The following is a 23,101-nucleotide window of genomic DNA, read 5'->3' on the forward strand; positions in this document are numbered from 1 at the left end:
GGGGAGAGCATGGATGAGCTCCCTCTGTCAGCTCCAGCTCCCCATGGGGGACATGAGAGAAAGCTCCCACAAGGATGGTAAATATATCAAAACATTTGGTGTCCCCTGGGCAACTTACTTGCAGGTGGCCAATTCCCTCACATGCAGTTTCTCAAGTCACTCCTGACATGGAAAAAATATCCTACTGGGATTTGCAATTTGTTTGTTATGTAGCATTTTCTGTCAATGATGTTTAATGCAACCCTCTAAACAATAGTCCTCAAGTAGCCTTAATTTAATCCTCAATTCTTCTATTTAGGGTACTTCAGCAACTGCAGTTTAGAGATTTATGCTCCCCAGTCCACAAAATGCGCAAAATATGCATGTCCTCATTAGAGACATCACAGAGCCCATGTGGAAACTAAATGTTGACCTAGATAAGGTTTTTGGTCTCCTCCATCAGAGTTCCACTGATGTATCTTCAGGTTCGCAAGCACACAAATTCCACAAAAGATTGCATGTTCTTACACCTGTCTCTGTGCATCATGTAATCTTTGTCCTTGTGATTTTTTGTCACTGGAACAAACACCATCCGTATAAAAGGAAACAAAGTTCCAAGAACCAAAAGAAAACATCTGACTCTCCAGTCTTTTAAAACCCTACCCTGTTGATACTGAAATCTACCAAAGAAGCAGAGATTTTCAAAAGTCTTCCTCTAAGGCAATAGGAAGACAAACATACAAAACAGGGGTGCACATCAAAGTCAGGCTGATTTCACATGCTCTGTGTTGGATCCGATGGTCTTCTGAAGCAAGGCCAGTTTATAAGACCTAAAGAAAAAAAGCAAATGAAACCCTGTAGTGTGTATAGTTTCTTTCTTTCTCTCTTTCCATCATCCTGTGTACAGTTAGGAAGTCAAGATACTTGGTATGTCTTCGGTATCAATAAACAGATAGAGAATGCTATGAGTCCCTGGACACCATTATGCCTGGAATTAATGCAGAATGTTATATTTCAAATGTACAAAATGGAAATTCAGCAACAACTTCCATGCTTCCATCGATAGATTGGCTTTGACCTTTAATTTGCACTGACTCAACAACATTCTCTTTCTCTCTCTTATTTTAGACTAGCCGTCCCCTGCCACACATTGCTGTGGCCCAGTCTGTGTATATGTGTTTTGTGTGTGTATATATATATTTGTGTATATGTATGTTTGAAGTACTTTGGCCACATCATGAGGAGACAGAAAAGCCTAGAGAAGACAATTATGCTGGGGAAAGTGGAAGGCAAAAGGAAGAGGGGCCGACCAAGGGCAAGATGGATGGATGGCATCCTTGAAGTGACTGGACTGACCTTGAAGGAGCTGGGGGTGGTGACGGCCGACAGGGAGCTCTGGCGTGGGCTGGTCCATGAGGTCACAAAGAGTCGGAGACAACTGAACGAATGAACAACAATGTTTGCATATATATATATATGGTTTTGCAAATGCGTTGTAATGAAAAAACTTTTTTTGGCTTTTTAAGTCTCTTCTGCTGTGTTTTCAGTGTTTTTATGAGTGATGGTCACTTGTTGGCCTGATAGGTATATTGTGTCCAAATTGGATGTCAATTCGTCCAGTGGTTTTTGAGTTATACTAATCCCACAAACAAACATTACAATTTTATTTATATAGACTAGCTGTCCCCTGCCATGCGTTGCTGTGGCCCAATCTGTGTATATGTGTTGTGTGTGTGTATATATATATGTGTATGTGTGTGTATATATATTTGTCTATATGTGTATATGTGTGTTTGCTTATATATATGAGGTTTTCACATTTATTTATTTTATTTATTTGGTTTACTTTTACCCCGCCCTTCTCACCCCGAAGGGGACTCAGGGCGGCTTACATATCCAAGGCACGATTCGATGCCCGTAACATACCACAGCAATAAAACAAATAACACAATTTAACAATCAACAGCAATACATTACATCTATACCCGTTAAAACCAATAAAACCAATAAAAAGTTCATACAAACCGATACAAACCAATTACTCCTTCTTGCCGGTCAGTGTTCACTATCTCATAGTTCAGAGTTTCCTTCCACATTTATCCGTCCTGCCGGTCCTGTTTGTCTGGTTGTCCATACCTAGTTAGCAGATTGCCCGAAGGCCTGGTCCCACAACCACGTCTTTACCCTTCTCCTGAAAGACAGGAGTGATGTCAACGCCCTGAAATCCACTGGGAGTGAGTTCCACAGGTGAGGGGCCACTACTGAGAAGGCCCTGCTCCTTGTCCCCACCAGCCTCACTTGGGAAAGTGGTGGGGTTGAGAGCAGGGCCCCCTCAGATGATCTTAAATTCCGTGGTGTGACGTTCGGACAGATACGTTCGGACAGATATGCTGGACCGGAACCATTCAGGGTTTTGTAGGTCAAATCTACAACCTACACATGCGTTGTAATGTATTTTTATTTTATTTTATTTGCTTTTTAAGACTCTTCTGCTGTGTTTTTCATTGTTTTTATGAGTGATGGTCACTTGTTAGCTTGATACGTGTATTGTGTCCAAATTTGGTGTCAATTCGCCTAGTGGTTTTTGAGTTATGTTCACCCCACAAACAAACATTACATTTTTATTTATATAGATAACTCCGTAATATATCTCTTTTTTTCTCTCTCTCTTGTACGTAGGGAGGGATGAAAACAGGGGAGAGAAAACTGGATTGTTGTGTGTATGTGTGTGTGTGTGTGATTTGACTTGTCGTTCCTAAAACTTACGTTTTGAAAGTTCTTTGAAGCTGTAAATTACAGATCTTTCTTATGAAAAGTTAATGAAGGCGTCGAAAACCAAATAAAATAGAAATGATGACATGAAAGAGCCTCCTTATGGCTTCAATAACAAGATAAACAGTTTAATATTCCGCATCCCACATTAAAAATAACAACTGAGCTCTGCGGAGACAACTCCCCGGGTTCGATGGGGACCGGCTGGTGGGTGGCATGATGGGGTATTTTTTTCACACCAGGAGAAGACAATGCGAAGCAACTGATACACACACACACAGATCTACACCACCCCTCCCTTCAAGATATTACCTGCCGTCAAATCCAAGATGCCGAGAGAGGAAATGACACCTGCTAAGTTTACAGCATACAAGAAAAGTGTTTAAGAAATACAATAGGCAAGTGCCATTTCCCAATACACTTTGCCAGTCTCCTAAGTGATAGACTCAGCCTGTATTGTCTGTCAGTCTAGAATTTTAATGAGTAATGTCTCTTTCAGACAGTATTGATTGCCTTTTTTTCCTCCTTCTTCTCCTGCTCAGATGAGAGGCAACAACGAATCAGTATTTCATTAAAGTCAAACTTGTCCGATGATATATATTTTATGAAAACCTCTGAGTGAACATGTCCTGTAAAATAACCAATTAATTTAGCTGTGTTAACACTTGGGAAGAAACCTTGGAAACTTTCCCCTTTGTTCCAAAAGCTGGAGAAGAAGAAAAAACTATAATTTATAATGGCCAGAACTTACACTTTCCATTTTTCTTTATTATTGCACAGCTTAAGCAACAACTTCTGTGTGCGGTGTTTGTGTGTACATGCTAGCATTTGTGTCAGCTATTTCAAGGCAGATGAAAGCGCTGCTATCACTTGATTTTCATATCTAGGTGTGCATCACCAACCTGCCAGAGACACAGGAAACAGCCCTTTTTAAACATTACTTTCACTGACATTTCCATCAATTAGAGTTACCTATTTCAGTTTGACCTTGTAATCTATTAAATGTATTTCAAAGTATTCTCCAAAGTATTCAGCAACTACATGTTTTCTGCACATATAGTTGCTGGGCTGCAGTGGCACAGCATGTTAAACTATTATGTTGCAGAACATGCTCACCAGAAGGTTAGCGGTTTGAATCCGTGGACGGGGTGAGCTCCTGTAGTTAGCCCCAGCTTTTGCCAACCTAGCAGTTCAAAAACATGCAAATGTGAGTAGATCAATAGATTCCAATTCAGCGGGAAAATAACAGTGCTCCATGCAGTCATGCCGGCCACATGATCTAGGAGGCATCTATGGACAAAGCTGGCTCTTGGACTTAGAAGTGGAGATGAGCACCACCCCCCAGAGTCAGATTTGACTAGACTTAATGTCAAGGGGAAACCTTTGTTAGGACATGTAAAAAATTAAGTTGGTGAGTGTGTTAACTGAAAATGCAAAGCACAAAGCTGATTGGTTGGGCTACGCCCAGGAGACTAGCTGAGCCTGGGACTTTTGCCAACAGTTACTAATTTAGGCTTGAGCTGTGCAAGAGTTTGCACAGAGAGAGTTTGAGTTCTTACTTCATAATCTGCTGTAAGGAGATCTTTAACATGGACATCTAAAGATAATTTTGAATCTCTCTCAAAGGACGTTGTGTGAGTTAATGCAACTGTTCACATGACTATATACGTATATGTTGCTCTGCATTACAAAGAGTAAACTCCATGTTCTTTATTGATCATCTGTGTGGAATATTTTCTTTCTCTGGCAAGACAATGTGTGGACTGGTAAAGCATGAACTACGTGTGATTTTCATTCTTCCACAACCTTTACCTTTACCCAGAGACGGCCCTAGGTAATTTTCAATGGTAAGCAAACAGTATTTTGGTGCCTCCCACCAATCACTGATATATATTTTCTGTTCGTCGTGGGAGTTCTGTGTGCCATATTTGGTTCAATTCCATCATTGGTGGAGTTCAGAATGCTCTTTGATTGTAGGTGAACTATACATCCCAGTAACTACAACTCGCATATGTCAAGGTCTATTTTCCCCCAAGAGCGCCTCAAGAGCGCCCCTGGGCAAAATCAACTATACTGCAAATGCTTACTTTGCGTAATGGGTTGAGCCACCCCTGCCTTTACCTTAGTTGCTGGTGTGGCTTACTTTCACAAGGTGTGATTCTCAGCAACATAAGATACTCACTCTTTTGCCTGTGATAGATACCCAGAGGAGAAGAACTCACTTAGATTTAATGCCTTGGTAGGCTCTGCTTTCAGGACCTCACTCACGAAAGTCAGGTGGTACATTCATTCATTGACAGCTTCCTCGTTTATTGGAGCAATGTACAAAAACACAACCATCTTGCAAGAAGAGAAAGGAGTTCATGCTGCCATTCCCACAAGCACAGGAAGAACCAGAAGCCATAAACACAGGACTTAGCAACATGAAGCTAACATCAGAAAAGTACACTCGTATCGCACACTAGGTCAAGAACACCTTTTCCTCCAGCATCAACTGGAGTCCAGCAGTCGCTAACTACAGAAGTTTATTTACAAAATGCAAATAGAGAAGAGAAAAGGATATTTCCCAAAAGGCAGTAGAATAGGTGCTACAAATAATTCAAAACACCAAGATCCAAAGTCTAAACAGGTAATGCCCATGACAATCCAAGATATCAAAAGACAGAACACCCAAGAGCCAGCTTCTGCCAACCTAGCAGTTTGAAAACATGCAAATGTGAGTAGATCAATAGGTACCACTTTGGTGGGAAGGTAGCTGGCCACATGACCTTGGAGGTGTCTATGGACAATGCCAGCTCTTCAGCTTAGAAATGGAGATGAGCACCAACCCCCAGAGTCGGACACGACTGGGGAAAACCAAAGCCAAGAGCAAGACACTTGAGTGCCAATATAACAAGATACATGAAAGCTCAAGGAGTCAAAGCATGGTCCATGATCCATATCATGAAAACAGGAACTTAAATATTCACAAACATAGACAAAACCTGAAAGCTGGTCATGAACAAAAACTAAGTTGTCCACTCTGAAGAGCTCAAAGCAACAGAACTCAAACCTGACCCAACAAACACAAGGAGATCTTTTTTGCACTTGGACTTCATGGATTGCAAAGACTGCTTCTCACAAAATCTTTCTGAGCTCCTTGTCAACCTTTCTTTGGCTCTCTCTGAGTGGAGACCTCGTCTTTTATCATGAGTTAACTCCCCATTCTCTGAAGGCTAGAAAGGCCCAGCCAACTGGTTCTCAGGAAAAACATCCTCTATCTCTTCTATCCCTGACCTGTCTCTGTGATCTGTCACCCACATTTCAACCTGAAGAGACACAGACTCAGTAAGAAATCCCATCATCTCCTTCATCCTCTGAATCAGAATCCCCAGCATTCCCAGCATCTAGCTGCTGAGCCCCAACAACTAGACAGTTCCACTTTAGGCTTTTTTACAGCTGGAGTAAATACACAATACATAAAAACATAGAGTTGGAAGAGACCACAAGGGCCATCCAGTCTAACTGTTTACCATGCATCATCCATTGTCCAGCTGCAGGCATATATTTTTTTGGCAATCTCTGGTACCTTCTCCATTCTCCAAGATCAACAGAATTATGGCATTGTATGATGGTGGCCCAGCTGTTCACACTTCGGGAAAGCTCCAGAGCATTACTCAACTTTTCCTAATGTGCAGTAGAATCAGGTTAAGCATTTTTACTCCATGTTAGGTATTAGAAGTTCCAGAATGTCCCTGGATGACACCCAAGAACAATTTCTGGTCCAACTTGGGTATGTGACCTATGTAGATCCTGTGGATGCATCTACACTGCTGGGTTAATGCTATGGCTCAATGCTATGGAATCGTAGAAGTCATAGTTTTGCCAAGTCTTTAGCTTTCTCTACCAGACAGCAGTGGTGTCTCAGCAAACTACAATTCCCATGATTCCATAGCAGCTAAGGTGGTACCAAACTGCATTCATCCTACAATATGGATACATCCAAAGTGCACTATGGCAAAAGTTTCAAATGAGTTCCTTTGCTTTACTGAAGTTAATCTTTTCCCATTCTCTGAATTTTACGTTTTCTCCATTAAGTGAACAATTGTGCACATATTTAATAAATAAATAAATAAATATGCAAATTTCACCTATACTTCATTTGTGGAAAATTGAAGCATTTTAATTTACAGATTAATCTGTTTCCTTCCTTCTCTTCCATTCATTTTTTGAAGCTTTTTTTGTCTGTCTTCATCACAAATTCAAGTTATAAAGGTAGGGTGTGGTGAGGGGAAATAATGATCTGTAGATTATATTAATTTCACACAGGCCCCTAGTTTTGATGGGATTTAGTGTTTAATGAGTTCCTGAGACATTATTTTTGCTTCAAAGCATCACTGAGCAGTGTATCCTATTATACTCCAACAGCAAGCAAAGCGCACAGATGCAGAAAAAAGAAAAACATGAAGCTGATTTTAATAATTTTTAATTGAAGAAATACTTTGTAAAATTTGAATATTTGAGCTGGGTGTTGTTTTTTAAATTAAAACCCACAACTATCCTTGCAGCTCATTTTTTTCTCCACAGCTTTCTTTATTTTGTAATGACTTGATTGGCTTGATTTAGCCAGAAGTTGAGGAGCAGAATAAATTAGAATTGTCTTCAAATTGCTTTTTTTTCCCAGGCCGTGAGAAAAGTATGTGGTAATTCTTTTCCATTTTATTTTACTTTGTCCTCTTTCAATGGAATGAGTCATAGTAATCTCACTTTGTCTTTTGTTCCCTGGCAGAATGGCTTTGCAAAAATATATGGTCCTCTCACTGGAAATTCCTTAAATAGGAGATGCTTGGCTCTGCCCAGAGACCATCACTTTTTGCAAGGTCAGGCAGAGGAACTTGCTTCTCACTTTCCTGATCTGGCCCTACTCTTCTTTTTTAAAAATGCAGGTTTTAGAAAGATACTTTTCAAAGAAATGAGTTGATTTCTTACTTTCAACATCTAAGAAGCAGGGTCAACTCTGCACCAGCAACAGAAACGGGTCATAAGCAACTGTAGGAACCATGAATTACTCCATCACTTATTGGGCCCATAATATCCTAACTGTAAAAATAACTATATAGTTACACCTTGATAGGTGTGACATTCTCCCAACCTTGTAATACTATGTAGTTAAGATTTTGTAGTAAAAAAAATGAATTACATTGACTTCATTGGCTAACACACTTTTTGGTGCATCCATTGTTAGATATGTTTCCAGATTTGCCCTCTCTAGTTTTTGAGATACAGAGCATATGCCATCTACCAGTGGCCAACTGCTTGCCCATAGAACATCATGATAACCATATTTATTTATTTATTTATTTACAGTATTTATATTCTGCCCTTTTCACCACGCAGGGGTCTCAGGGCGGATTACAATGTACATATACATGGCAAACATTCAATGCCATAGACACACAACATATATAGACAGACATAGAGGCAATTTTACATTCCAGCTTTTCTTGAGGGTATTTTGGCCACCAGGGAGCTGTTCCTTCACCGACCATTTGTGACACTGATGAAGTACTTCTTCATTCTTTGCATGCTTGCTGGAGATTTTTATGGCCTCGTATATTAGTTAAATTCGCCTCCTCAAATAAGCAGTACCGAAATTTCCTACGTGACAGGTGCAACTGTCTTTCGGGCTGCAAAGGTTGACAGCAAGCTACACAAATTTGTTGGATGCTCACTCTGACCAGGGCTGGCTTCAAGCTCATGACCTTTCGGTCAGTAGTGATCTTAGTGCAGCTGACTCCCAGCCAGCTGTGCCACAGTCCCGGTGCAGAAACTAGATCTGAATCTGTGCCATAAAACACTGCAGGAATAGGCCTAAAAACCAAAACACCAATCACCACTACAAAAAAGACACCATCCACCTCTGACATCATAGGAATTCCTCAGACAACGAGAACCTGGATCCAACCTTGACTGTTTACTGTCTATTCAGGGGTGAGTGTGAGGACTTTGAATGACTGTCAGAAAGGATAAAATATCTTATCTTGTATTGCATGGTTCTGTCCTATTCCTTTTGAGTTGAGACTCTGTATCAGACATCCTTTCAAACCTGAAAGTAAATAAACCTCTATTTGTTGCTTTCAAATCCAATCTCCGTGTTTCCATCTGGCTGCCAAAGTAGCAAAGTGTGCAAGGTATCAAATCCTCTCCTGCTCCTTGGCAGCTAGCTGAATTTTGGCTTGATTCTGACAGATTGGTAATATCTTTCTAACACTCCTGAGAAAGGTTCTTCCAATTCACAAGAATAATATAGATTTTTGTTCCTTTTCTCGTGCAGCTTCGTATCACTCTAGCCAAAGTGGAACAAACTAATGTCTTAACTGCCCTTTGCCAGCAAAAACTGGATGCCATGTTATATAACCCTATGTTTAGGCATCCATTTGTATGGCCAAGGCCCCATCTACACATTTAGTGCAGTGTGAAGACAGCTTCAAAGTGTGGCAGTTATACATCACAACTGGAACTGATTCAAGACTAGTCTCTGCATTTACTTCTATGAAAGTTTGGAATTGATCTAAGTGGACAGCATTACTTACTTACTTATTTCGGTGATCCCTCATTGTCCGAGTAGGCTACTCTTCCACGATCAGTGTACTGGTGGGTGCGTAGGTGTCTGTGAAGCCCAATTCATGATCTGCATGTTCTTCCGCAATGAGGGCATGGGTTTCCAGGTGGAAGGCAGTCTCGGTCAGGGTTGGCTTGACACGCCTTTCTCTTGGCACATTTCTCTCTTTCACCCTCCATTTGTGTCTCTTCAAAATCTGCAGCAGTGCTGGTCAAAGCTGACCTCCAGCTGGAGCGCCCAAGGGCCAGGGCTTCCCAGTTCTCAGTGTCTATGCCAGAGATTTTAAGGTTGGCTTTGAGCCCCTCTTTCAATCTCTTTTCCTGCCCTTCAACATTCCGTTTTCCATTCTTGAGTTCGGAGTAGAGCAACTGCTTTGGGAGGTGGTGGTTGGGCATCCGGACAACATGGCCAATCCAGCGGAGTTGATGGCGGAAGACCATTGCTTCAGTGCTGGTGGTCTTTGCTTCTTCCAGCACGCTGACATTTGTCTGCCTATCTTCCCAAGAGATTTGAAGGATTTTCCTGAGGCAATGTTGATGGAATCATTCCACGAGTTACATGGAATCATCTTCCAAGAAAAGTGGACAGCATAGGCATATCTCCCAATAAGGAGCTTTTAATTTTGGACCTATGAGGAAACTCACCTTGACCAAATCTGGGAAACCAATGGTTTTGTGACTGACTGATACATCCATGAAGTTGAAACCAGTAGCCCAGTGACATGCAGTTGTATTGTTGAAGGCTTTCATGGCTGGAATCACTGGGTTGTTGTAGGTTTTGTGGGCTATATGGCCATGTTCTAGAGGCATTCTCTCCTGATATTTCACCTGTATCTATGGCAAGCATCCTCAGAGGTTGTGAGGTTGTGATGTGCAGTTTCTTGCAAAGCAAGCAGATGCCAACAGAGCAAAAAACAACAACTGCCTAGTTAAACAAGGGAGCCCTTTTTAAAACACCATTCCTCTTCTCCGTGGCATATTTACTGCTTCCACAATGACTGAAACAGCAATAGCTTGGAAATTTTTCACGAAGGAGCCTTCCTTTTGAATAATGGATTGCAAGGGAAACAACTCATATGGCCTCTGTGTTCACACCACTAACTCAAGCAGTGCCCAAGTGCCAAGGTGCCAGCTGAAACACTCCAGTGGGCATGAATTCAAGAGGAAATGGGGAAGGAACACATTTGTTTTACATTTTGAATATAAACCCGTGTCATTTTACATTTTCTATATCAATAGCGACCCACAAATATCGTTATGCATCAACATTTTTCAGGGCAGTTCTCCCATTTGGAAAAGGGATGTTCAAATTCATATATTAGTGAAATTGATGCTACATAAAATATTATATTGCAGGAAATTATATATAAGAGACGATGCGTGTGTATGTATATGTAGCTTATTTATATAATACTAGCCGTCCCCTGCCACGTGTTGCTGTGGCCCAGTCTGTGTATATGTGTTTTGTGTATGTATATATGTGTGTATATATTTGTGTATATGTGTGTTTGCATATATATGTGTGGTTTTGCACATGTGTTGTAATGTATCTTTTGGTTTTTTTGGCTGTGTTTTTCAAAGTTTTGATGAGTGATGGTGACTCATTGGCCTGATAGGTGTATTGTGTCTAAATTTGGTGTCAATTCTCCCAGTGGTTTTTGAGTTATGTTAATCCCATAAACTACCATTACATTTTTATTTATATAGATTTATCGTGTCATAAGCGAATTGAGGGTACAGTATTTCAAAACACAAACAAAGTTAAAAACTTGGCATTATATGTACTAAATGTCCTTTGACCAGAAGCTGGCCACTTGGAGTGCCTCTGGTGTCACCATAAGAAGGTCTTCCATTGTGCATGTGGTAAAGCTCAAGTTATTGTTGTTGTTGTTGTTATTATTATTATTATTATTATTATTATTATTATTATTTTATTTGTATCCCGCTAGCATCTCCCGCAGGACTCGATGCAGCTTACATAGGCCAAGGCCTCAAAACACAATACAACAGTACAATACATAGAGCAAATTAAAAGCAGTTAAGCAGAAATAAACAACAGCAATAACAATACATCGAGACATCAAGACAATATAAAACTGGGCCAGGCCAGGGTAATGGGTACAAGATTAAAAGTGTTGATGTGGCAGGAGGTATGTAGGATTATAAAGTAAATGCAGTGTGTGGTGTGCAGCGATCTTAGTTCTACTAAAGTGCTTCTAGGACTTGGTATTGGGGGTTCCTAATCTGAAAAGGCACATCAGAACAGCCAGGTCTTCAAGTACTTTCTGAAGACTGCCAGCGAAGGGGCCTGTCTAAGAACTTTTGGGAGGGCGTTCCAGAGTTGGGGGGCCACCACAGAAAAGGCCCTGTCTCGAGTTCCCACCAAGCGCGCCTGCGACGCGGGCGGGATCACAAGCAGGGCCTCTCCAGATGACCGGAGTGAGCTTATGGGTTCATAGACGGAGATGCGATCACGTAGGTAGGGTGGTCCCAAACCGTTCAGGGCTTTGTAGGTAAGCACCTGCACCTTGAATTGGGCTCGGAAAATAAACGACAGCCAGTGGAGCTCCTTAAACAGGAGGGTTGACCTCTCTCTGTAATGAGCCCCGGTTAACATCCTGGCTGCTGCCCGTTGGACCAGTTGGAATTTCCGAGCCGTTTTCAAGGGCAGCCCTACGTAGAGCGCATTGCAGTAGTCCAATCTAGAGGTGACCAAGGCATGGACCACCCCGGCCAGATCAGCCTTCGCGAGGTACGGTCGCAGTTGGCGTAAGAGTCTCAATTGTACGAAAGCCCTCCCAGACACTGCCGACGCCTGAGCCTCAAGCGTGAGCGATGAATCTAAGAGGACTCCCAAACTGCGGACCTGTGGCTTCAAGGGGAGTGTAACCCCGTCCAACACAGGTTGCCACCCTATACCCCAATCCGGTTTGCGATCGACCAGGAGGACCTCTGTCTTGTCGGGATTGATCTTCAGCTTGTTCGTCCTCATCCAGATAGACACAACGGCCAGGCACTCATCCAGCACCCGAGAGGCCTCCTTGGAATCAGGTGGGAAAGGGTAGTACAGTTGTGTGTCATCCGCGTAGAGATTGCATTGTAGTAGGTGGCCTGTGATTTGCTCTTCTCCACTCTCGCATGTGGCGGACTCCACTTTGTGGCCCCATTTCTTAAGGTTAGCTCTGCATCTCATGGTGCCAGAGTACAATCTGTTCAGCTCCTTTCAAGTCTTATATGTGCCCAGGAGGGAGTCTCCCATGGATTGAGATTCCGGGTTTTAGCCTGCCACTTTTGGACTCTTGCTTGCTAAGGTGTTCCTGCAAGTATCTTTGATGTGCCAGTGGATATCCAAACAGGGAATAGACCGGAGATGTCAATGCCTTTCTCTTTTCATTATTGGCTGCTACTTCCCAGCGGATGTCAGGTGGTGCAATACCAGCGAAACAATATAATTTCTCCATTATATTATAGTTATATAATTCCCCTGATACACTATTTTAAAGTTTGCTATTTTAATTTCACGAATAAATTAATGTTTACACCAATATATGTCAAGATTTTCCCACACTCATATATTAGGAAAAAGCATATAAAATGTGCTTTCAAGCTGTGAATTTTTCCATGGCAGAAGGTTGGAGTAGACGGCCCTTGTGACCCCTTCCAACTATAGAATTTTAAGAATGTATGATTGTAAGAATAGTGGGTTTCTAATACTTGGTAATTTCTTGGTTCTGGATTTTTTATCTCTTCCTGACCCCTTTTCCAGTCTTGTTCTTTGGTTCAAATTCCTTCTCCAGTCTTCATTTCTAGTTTTCTCATCTACATTGTCAGACACCAGTGTCCACAACCCTGCCTTGACGTCTGCCAATATCAGTTCAGTGAAATGGACATGTAGCCCTGTGGTTCTCAACCTTCCTAATGCTGTGACCCCTCATGTTGTGGTGACCCCCAACTATAACATTATTTTTGTTGCTGCTTCATAACTGTACTTTTGCTACTATTATGAATCATAATGTAAATATCTGAAATGCAGGATGGATTTTTATTCCTTGGACCAAATTTGTCACAAATACCAGATATGCCCAAATTTGAATACTGGTGGGGTTGGGGGGGGGGGGGGTTATTTTGTCATTTGGGAATTGTAGTTGCTGGGATTTATAGTTTACCTACAATCAACGAGCATTCTGAGTTCAAACAAAGATGGGATTGAACCAAACTTGGCACACAGGACTCTCATGACCAAGAGAAAATACTGGAAGGGTTTGTTGGGCATTGACCTTGAGTTTCGAAGTTATTGTTCGCCCACATCCAGGTAGAGCACTGTGGACTCAAACAGTGATGGATCTGGACCAAACGTGGCATGAATACTCAATATTCCCAAATGTGAACACTGGTGGAGTTTGGGGGAAATAGACCTTGACATTTGGGAGTTGTAGTTGTTAGGATTTATAGTCCACCTACAATCAAAGAGCATTCTGAACATCACCAACGATAGAATTGGGCCAAACTTCCCACACAGAACCTTCATGACCAACAGAATAAATAAAAATACTGTGTTTTCTGATGGCCTTTGGTAACCACCCTGACACTCCCTTGTGACCCCCCCCCCCCCCAGTGTTCCGTCCTCCAGGTTGAGAAATGCTCCCTGAGCTTTGATTATACGAGCGTTGAATGAAAAGTAATGCCTCCACCTTCATAACTTCTCAACAGATTGCAGTACTGGTGTGTGGCAGGTACTGGCTTGTTCAGTAGACTCTCCTCTGCAGTTCCATTTTGGTGGGAAGCCTTAGCATTGAACGGTTGTGTTGTTAAAGTGCAAAGTGTGGAACCCTGTGGAGACGGTCGGTCAATGTGACTTAAGTAACGTGCAGTCATTGAATTTTTGACAGCAGAAGGTGTAACCTCAAAATCTTTATACTTACTTGCCCAATGACACAGAGTACTCACATCAACACAATCACCATAAACAGCTTGCATTCTCTGATGACTCTCCTTTGGGGTGAAACTTTCTGCTGTCAAGAATTCAATGACTGCATGTTACTTAAGTCACATTGACTGACCATCTGCGCAAGGTTCTATACTTCACACTTTAACAACACAACTGCTCAATCCTAAGGCTTCCCCCAAAATGGAACTGTAGAGGAAAGTCTACTGAACAAGCCAGTACTTGTCGCATATCAGTACTGCCATCTGTTGAGGAGTTATGAAGGTGGAGGCATTACTTTTCATTCAACCCTCGTATAATCAAAGTTCAGGGAGCATTTCTCAACCTGGAGAACGGAACACTGGGGGGTGGGGGCGTCACAAGGGAGTGTCAGGGTGGTTGCCAAAGACCATCAGAAAACACAGTATTTTTATTTATTCTGTTGGGCATGGAGGTTCTGTGTGGGAAGTTTGGCCCAATTCTATCGTTGGTGGGGTTCAGAATGCTCTTTGATTGTAGGTGAACTATAAATCCCAACAACTACAACTCCCAAATGTCAAGGTCTCATCTGTTGAGGAGTTACGAAGGTGGAGGCATTACTTTTCATTCAACCCTCGTACTAGCAATATATGTGATTATGTTTCACCAAGTTATTTTCTGTTCAATGTATTGTCGAAGGCTTTCATGGTTGGAATCACTAGGCTCTTGTGGATTTTTTCGGGCTATAGGGCCATGTTCTAGAGGCATTTCTCCTGACGTTTCACCTGCATCTATGGCAAGCATCCTCAGAGGTAGTGAGGTCTGTTGGAACTGGAAAAAGGGTTTATATATCTGTGGAATGACTGGGGTGAGACAAAGGGCTTTTGTCAGTTGGGCTAGGTGTCAAGGGCTAATCAAGGTGGTCAGTTGAAATATTCATACCTAGCCCAACTGACAAAAGCCCTTTGTCCCACCCTGGTCATTCCACAGATATATAAACCCCTTTCCTAGTTCCAACAGACCTCACTACCTCTGAGGATGCTTGCCATAGATGCAGGCGAAACGTCAGGAGAAATGCCTCTAGAACATGGCCATATAGCCCGAAAAAATCCACAATTATTATTATTATTATTAACTTTATTTGTACCCCGCTAGCATCTCCCGAAGGACTCGATGCGGCTCACACAGGCCGAAGCCTCAAAAACACAATACAACAAAACATAACACAACAACAAAACAGAAGCAAATCAAACAGTTAAGCAAATAAACAACAACAGTAACAATACATCAGGACACTTTAAAAACTGGGCCAGCCAGAGCAGTGGGTACAGGATTAAAAGTGCTGAAGTGGCAGGAGGGACATAGGATTAAAAATAAGTGCGGTGTGCAGCGATCTTGATTCTACTAAAGTGCTTCTAGGACTTGGTGATGGGGATTCCTAATCTGAGAAGGCACATCGGAACAGCCAAGTTTTTAAATTCTTTCTGAAAACTGCCAGAGTAGGGGCCTGTCGAAGATATTTTGGGAGGGCGTTCCAAAGTCGGGGGGCCGCCACAGAAAAGGCCCTGTCTCGTGTCCCCACCAAGCGCGCTTGCGACGCGGGTGGGATCGCGAGCAGGGCCTCTCCAGATGACCGAAGTGAGCGTGTGGGTTCATAGATGGAGATGCGGTCACGCAGGTAGGGTGGTCCCAAACCGTTCAGGGCTTTGTAGGTGAGCACCTGCACCTTAAATTGGGCTCGGAAAATAAATGGCAGCCAGTGGAGCTCCTTAAACAGAAGGGTAGACCTCTCTCTATAATGAGCCCCGGTTAGCATCCTGGCTGCTGCCCACTGGACCAATTGGAGTTTCCGAGCCGTTTTCAAGGGCAGCCCTACGTAGAGCGCATTGCAGTAATCCACAAGAACCTTATTTTCTGTTGTTGAGTTACCTAAAATGTATATTTCCCCCTGAAAATGTGGAAATGGTTATTCATCTTCCAACAGCTGCAAACAAGGCTATCGGTTATAAGAATGGGGGAAAGTAAATGTGCTATCCACAATTGCCCAACTGCTAAATTAAGGATATGGCATATATGACCAAATAAACTGAGAATTTCAAAGTTAAGGAAGGCAGGTAGGCATGGCTTTTATAAGACATTTAGCCTGTTATAGCAATCTGTTAAAGCTGGCCTGTATAAACAACATTGCAGCATTTTAACCAGAAATTTCGAGGATTCGGGGATGGAGGGGACAGTTCAAATTTAGGAATGTTTCTCCTTTCCAACTCTGTCAATCCATGCAGATGGCATGGGTTGGCAGTTGAGAATTTGTATGATGGAATGGGTGTTTCGGTTGCCAGCTATTTCCAGCTCTATAGATTCGATTTGTTTATTGCTTTGGGAAGACAAATCTGGGCCCAAGGTTTCCTACTGTGCCAATGATGGCTGTCCAGCTCCATGATGGAGCCGAGCACTGCCCAGGAGAGCCAATCTGTATTACCCACGTACGTGGCTTTGAACAGCTGCAATTTTAAAACATTTTCCTGCTTGAGTGAAAGTGAAAAGCCCTTAACACATGTTAAGCTGAAAAGTTTCCTTCTTAATTGAATAATGCATTAGATTAATATGGTTCAGGAAATGCATGGTCTTATCAGGAGTTTGCATAAAGAACACTAAATCTGAATATGAGTCACATTATTAGAGCTGTTATTTCCAAATAGTCTATATCAGTCTTGGATTAACATATTGATTTATTTGTACTACCTAATGAATTATTCTTATTGCAGGAAATTAGCAATGTGGTAGTAGTCGTGATATAGCGCCTCATCACAGTTGAGCGTTTCCCCACTTTAATCCACTTTAAGTGCTGCAACTGCTTCCTGCAGAGTTATGGGTTTTGTAGTTATGGGGAGGGGCCTTTAAACTGCTCATCCAGAGAAACCCTGAGTCTCCCTAAACTACAAGTCCCAGAATTCTGCAGGAGGCAGTCACAGCATTTATAGTGGACTGAAGTGGGAAAAATGCACATATTGAGGCCCTAACAACAACAACAACAACAACAACAACAACAACAACAACAACAATAACACTTTATTTATATTCCACCCTGTCTCCCCAAGAGGACTCAGGGCGGTTCCATAGTACAGTTCTGTGTGTGTGTGTTTGTGTTAGTTATACATTGTTAATTCAAACAAAGGTGTATAGTTTGTTGTTGTTGTTGTTTGTCACGTCAGGAGCGACTTGAGAAACTGCAAGGTGCTTCTGGTGTGAGAGAATTGGCCGTCTGCAAGGACATTGCCCAGGGGACACCCACGTTTTGATGTTTGACCATACTTGTGGGAGGCTTCTCTCATGTCCCCGCATGAGGAGCTGGAGCTGACAGAGGGAGCTCATCCGCACTCTCCCCAGGATTCAAACCTGTCAGTCTACAGTCCTGCCGGCACAAGGGTTTAACCCACTGCACCACCAGGGTCCCTTTTACTTAGAAAAGTGCAAATGCATCTGGCGGGGATGAGAGACAGGGCCTTCTCAGCTGTGGCCCCCCGCCTGTGGAAAACGCTTCCAAATGAGATAAGATTGGCTGCATCCCTCCTGGCTTTCAGGAAGAAATTAAAATCGTGGTTTTGGGACCAGGTTTCGACAGCAGATGTAATTAGCACTTTGGTTGGACATTGACTGGAATAGCGAGATGACTGATTATACTGTTTTTACTGTTTTTAATTAATGTTTTATGTACTGTTTTTAATCATTGCTTTATTTATTTATTTTTATTATTTATTTGCGACATTTATATGCCGCCCTTCTCACCCTGAAGGGGGCTCAGAGCAGCTTACAAGAAAAAAGTAAATACAATATATTATATTATTATCATAGCACAGTTCGTAAACATGCAAATGTGAGTAGATCAATAGGTACCGCTCCGGCGGGAAGGTAACGGCGCTCCATGCAGTCATGCCGGCCACATGACCTTGGAGGTGTCTACGGACAACGCTGGCTCTTCAGCTTAGAAATGGAGATGAGCACCACACCCCAGAGTCAGACATGACTGGACTTAATGTCAGGGGACAACCTTTACCTTTACCTATAACATTATACTGTAATATTATTAGTAATATTACATTTCATATAAAATATATAATTCTAATATCATTTTATTAGTAGTAGTAGCATATTGTATTACACTATAATATTATGAATATTATAAGTATATAGGTAATGGTAAAGGTTTTCCCCTGACATTAAGTCCAGTTGTGTCCGACTCTGGGGGTTGGTGCTCATCTCCATTTCTAAGTCGAAGAGCCGGTGTTGTCCATAGACACCTCCAAGATCATGGGGCTGGCATGACTGCATGGAGCGCCGTTACCTTCCCACTGGAGCGGTACCTATTGATCTACTCACATTTACATGTTTTCGAACTGCTAGGTTGGAAGAAGCTGGGGTTGACAGCAGAAGCTCATGCAGCTCCCTGGATTCAAACCTGCAACCTTTCGGTCAACAAGCTCAGCAGCTCAGCGCTTTAACCCACTGTGCCACTGGGGGCTCCCCTATAAGTATATACATTATATTATATTATTAGCTGTCCCCTGCCAGGCGTTGCTGTGGCCCAGTTTGGTGATCTGGAAAATAAAGTAATGAGAAAGTGTTGGTTTCTAATATATGCAATTTCTTTCTGCTTGTGAGTAAACAGTATTTCTTGTTGTTTCTCTGTCAGTGTTGATGTGGGGAGTGTCTGGTTTGCCTACTCTGGAATATGCAACATATCATAGTCCTTCTTTAAGGGTCTCTTTCAAATCTATGATACTATATCTGTGTGTGAGAGAGAGAATCATCTCTATCTATCTATATTTATGGCTGGATGGCTCTTTGTCAGGAGGGGTCTGATTACATTTTCTTGACCTGGTGAAGAGAGTTGGATTGGATGGCCTTAAGTATTTTCTGTTGGTCATGGGGGTTCTGTGTGGGAAGTTTGCCCCATTTCTGTCGTTTGTGGGTTTCAGAATGCTCTTTAATTGTAGTGAACTATAAATCCCAGTAACTACAAAGCCCAAATGTCAAGGTCTATTTCCTCCAAACTCCATCTGTGTTCATATTTGGGCAAATTGAGTATTCATGTCGAGTTTGGACCAGATCCATCATTGTTTGAGTCCACAGTGCTCTCTGGATATAGGTGAACTACAACTCCCAAACTCAAGGCTAATGCCCACCAAACCCTTCCAGTGTGTTCTGTTGGTCATGGAAGTCCTGTATGCCATGTTTAGTTCAATTCCATTATAGGTGGAGTTCAGAATGCTCTTTGAATGCTAAGTCCTATTGGGGTCATAGCAATTTTAGTTAACTACCACCATTATCGCATACGAGTAGTCGTATAATTATCAACTAACACTGTCCGGTAGTCCTGTTGTCATTGCTATCACTGTAATAAGAACGAGTTAGAACATCTAGGCGCCGGCTTCTGCTGCTAGATTGCATCAGCACTTTCACCCTTCCCTATCCCTCTGTGCCGCACTTTTACCGTTAAGTTGAGCACTTTAGATCTAGCACTCACCAATGTGTGTCGAACGTTGAATGTGTGTTGCTGCTAAGAAATTTACGATCATCCTTGATTATTGACGGACCATTCCCGAAAATTTTGCACTTTAAGAACTTTAAGAATTGGCACTTTAAGACCTGCCGTTATTTTGCACTTTAAGAACTGGCTATATTGATACCACCATCCGAGTTGCCGCTACCCATGTGGCCCCCTGCCCCCCTTTGGATACTGTTTGCGCTGCTCTGGTGTGGTGGGGGGGGGGGCGGAAGAAGAGGTGGCCCGGAGCCTGGGATTGAGAGTGTGGTGGGGAGGGGGGAGGAGGGGGAGAGGGGATGCTGGCAAGAACTAATAAGGCTAACAACAAGCATAGGAGAAAATACTCTTATGGCTCATAACTGCGGCATGGAGGGGGGGAGATGTTCCACTAGCCGAGGGGCCCCCATAGAGGTCGTGGTGGGAAGGAGGAGATGCGGGAGAAGGAGACCACGAATTCGGCCTAATTCGGACCGCCTTCCCAAATTAACTATTCCCAATAGGTCTCCTAAGGGAATTTGGTGTAACCAGGTGAGCGGGCCCTCTGGCTTGAAGGTGGTGTTGTTGAACGCCAGGTCTGTCAACGGAAAAACAACTTGGATTCAGGACTTAATCCTGGAGGAGCGGGCAGATCTGGCGTGCATCACGGAGACCTGGCTGGATGAAGCGGGGGGCGTAAATCTCTCCCAGCTTTGTCCTCCAGGTTTCTCCGTGCAACACCAATCTAGAGCCGGAGGACGGGGAGGCGGGGTCGCAGTGGTCTATAGAGATTCCATCCATCTAACCAGGAGCCCCATCCCGCAGACCACAAATTTTGAATGCGTCCACCTGAGGGTGGGTGACCGGGACAGAATAGGGATTCTGCTAGTGTACCGTCCACCTCGCTGCACTACAGTCTCCCTACCTGAGCTAGCGGGGGTGGTCTCGAGCCTGGCTGTGGAGTCCCAACGGCTCCTTGTGCTGGGGGACTTCAACATCCATGCCGAGGCAACCCTCACAGGTGCGGCTCAGGACTTCATGTCTGCCATGGCAACCATGGGGCTGTCCCAACGAATAACTGGCCCCACCCACTGTGCTGGACACACATTGGACTTGGTTTTCTGTCAGGGATGGGAGCAGGGTGGCGGTGTGGAGGAATTGTCCATCTCTCCGTTGCCATGGACCGACCACTTCCTGATTAGATTTAGGCTCACTGCGCCCCCTACCCTCCGCAAGGGTGGAGGACCCATTAAGATGGTCCGCCCCAGGAGGCTTATGGATCCGGACGGATTCCTGATGGCTCTTGGGGAGTTTCCCGCCACCGCGGTAGGTGATAATGTCGAGGCCTTGGTCGCTCTCTGGAATGGGGAGATGACCAGGGCTATTGACAAGATCGCTCTGGAACGTCCCCTCTCAAGTAACCGAGCTAAACCAGCTCCTTGGTTTACTGAGGAGCTGGCAGCGATGAAGCGAAGGAAGAGGGTTCTAGAGAGCGTGTGGCGATCGGACCCAAACGAATCAAACCGAACACGGTTTGTGTCCTTTTTGAGGGCATATGCCGCGGCAATAAAGGCCGCAAAGAAAATTTTCTTTGCGGCCACTATTGCGTCTGCAAAAAACCGTCCGGCGCAGTTGTTCCGGGTTGTCAGAGGTCTTTTAACTCCTCCCACGGGTGGGAGCCCTGACAACTCGGCAGCTCGCTGTGAAGCATTTGCTCGGTTCTTTGCAGACAAAGTCGCTTTGATCCGCTCTGAGCTGGACGCCACATTAGATGCAGTCTCCGTGGATGTGACACAAGCACCTGCTTGTCAGTTTTTGTTGGATTCTTTTCAGTTTGTGAAACCCGAGGATGTGGACAAGATACTTGGAGGAATGAGGCCCACCACGTCCATCCTAGACCCCTGCCCATCCTGGCTTCTTAAGGAGGCCAGAGGGGGATTGGCCGAGTGGGTAACGGTGGTGGTTAATGCCTCCCTTCGGGAGGGCAAGATTCCAGCGAGCCTAAAACAGGCTATTATAAAGCCGCTGTTGAAGAAACCATCACTTGACCCCACTAAATTGGACAACTTTCGGCCTGTTTCCAATCTTCCCTTTTTGGGCAAAGTCATGGAAAGCGTGGTGGCCTCACAACTCCAGGTATTCTTGGGAGACACGGATTATCTGGATCCGGCACAGTCTGGTTTCAGACCGGGACATGGTACCGAGACGGTCTTGGTCGCCTTAGTGGATGATCTGCGCCGGGAGCTAGACAGGGGGAGTGTGTCCCTGTTGGTGCTCCTGGACCTCTCAGCGGCCTTCGATACCGTCGACCACGGTATTCTTCTGGGGCGCCTGGCAGGGATGGGCCTTGGGGGCACTGCTCTGCAGTGGCTCCAGTCATTCCTGGAGGGTCGTACTCAGAAGGTGTTACTGGGGGACTCCTGTTCAACGCCGCAGCCGTTGACCTGTGGCGTTCCTCAGGGCTCCATCTTGTCCCCCTTGTTGTTTAACATCTACATGAAGCCGCTGGGTGAGATCATCCGGAGTTTCGGGGTGCGGTGTCACCTGTACGCAGATGACGTCCAACTCTGTCACTCCTTCCCACCTGCTACTAAGGAGGCCGTCGAAGTCCTGAACCGGTGCCTGGCCGCTGTAATGGTCTGGATGAGGGCGAACAAACTGAAATTAAATCCAGACAAGACAGAGGTACTCCTGGTCAGTCGTAAGGCCGAACAGGGTATAGGGTTACAGCCTGTGCTGGACGGGGTCGCACTCCCCTTGAAGGCGCAGGTTCGCAGCTTGGGTGTGACCCTGGACTCATCGCTGAGCCTGGAGCCCCAGGTTTCAGCGGTGACCAGGGGAGCATTTGCACAGCTCAGGCTCGTGCGCCAGCTGCGCCCGTATCTTGGGAAGTCTGACTTGGCCACGGTGGTACACGCTTTGGTCACATCCCGCCTCGACTACTGCAACGCTCTCTACGTGGGGCTGCCCTTGAAGACGGCCCGGAAGCTTCAGCTAGTCCAGCGCGCGGCAGCCATGTTGTTAACGGGAGCTGGACGCAGAGAGCATACAACGCCTCTGCTGTCCCAACTCCACTGGCTGCCGATCTGCTACCGGGCCCAATTTAAGGTGCTGGTGCTATCCTACAAAGCCCTAAACGGTTCCGGCCCAAAATACCTTGCAGACCGCATCTCGGCCTATGAGCCCACGAGGGCCTTGAGATCATCCGGGGAGGCCCTTCTCTCGGTCCCGCCCACCTCACAGGCACGTCTGGCGGGGACGAGGGAGCGGGCCTTCTCGGTGGTGGCCCCCCGGCTGTGGAACACTCTCCCGGTTGAAGTTAGACA

The sequence above is a fragment of the Anolis sagrei genome, chromosome 10 (assembly GCF_037176765.1).
Source record: "Anolis sagrei isolate rAnoSag1 chromosome 10, rAnoSag1.mat, whole genome shotgun sequence".
Lineage (NCBI taxonomy): Eukaryota > Metazoa > Chordata > Lepidosauria > Squamata > Dactyloidae > Anolis > Anolis sagrei.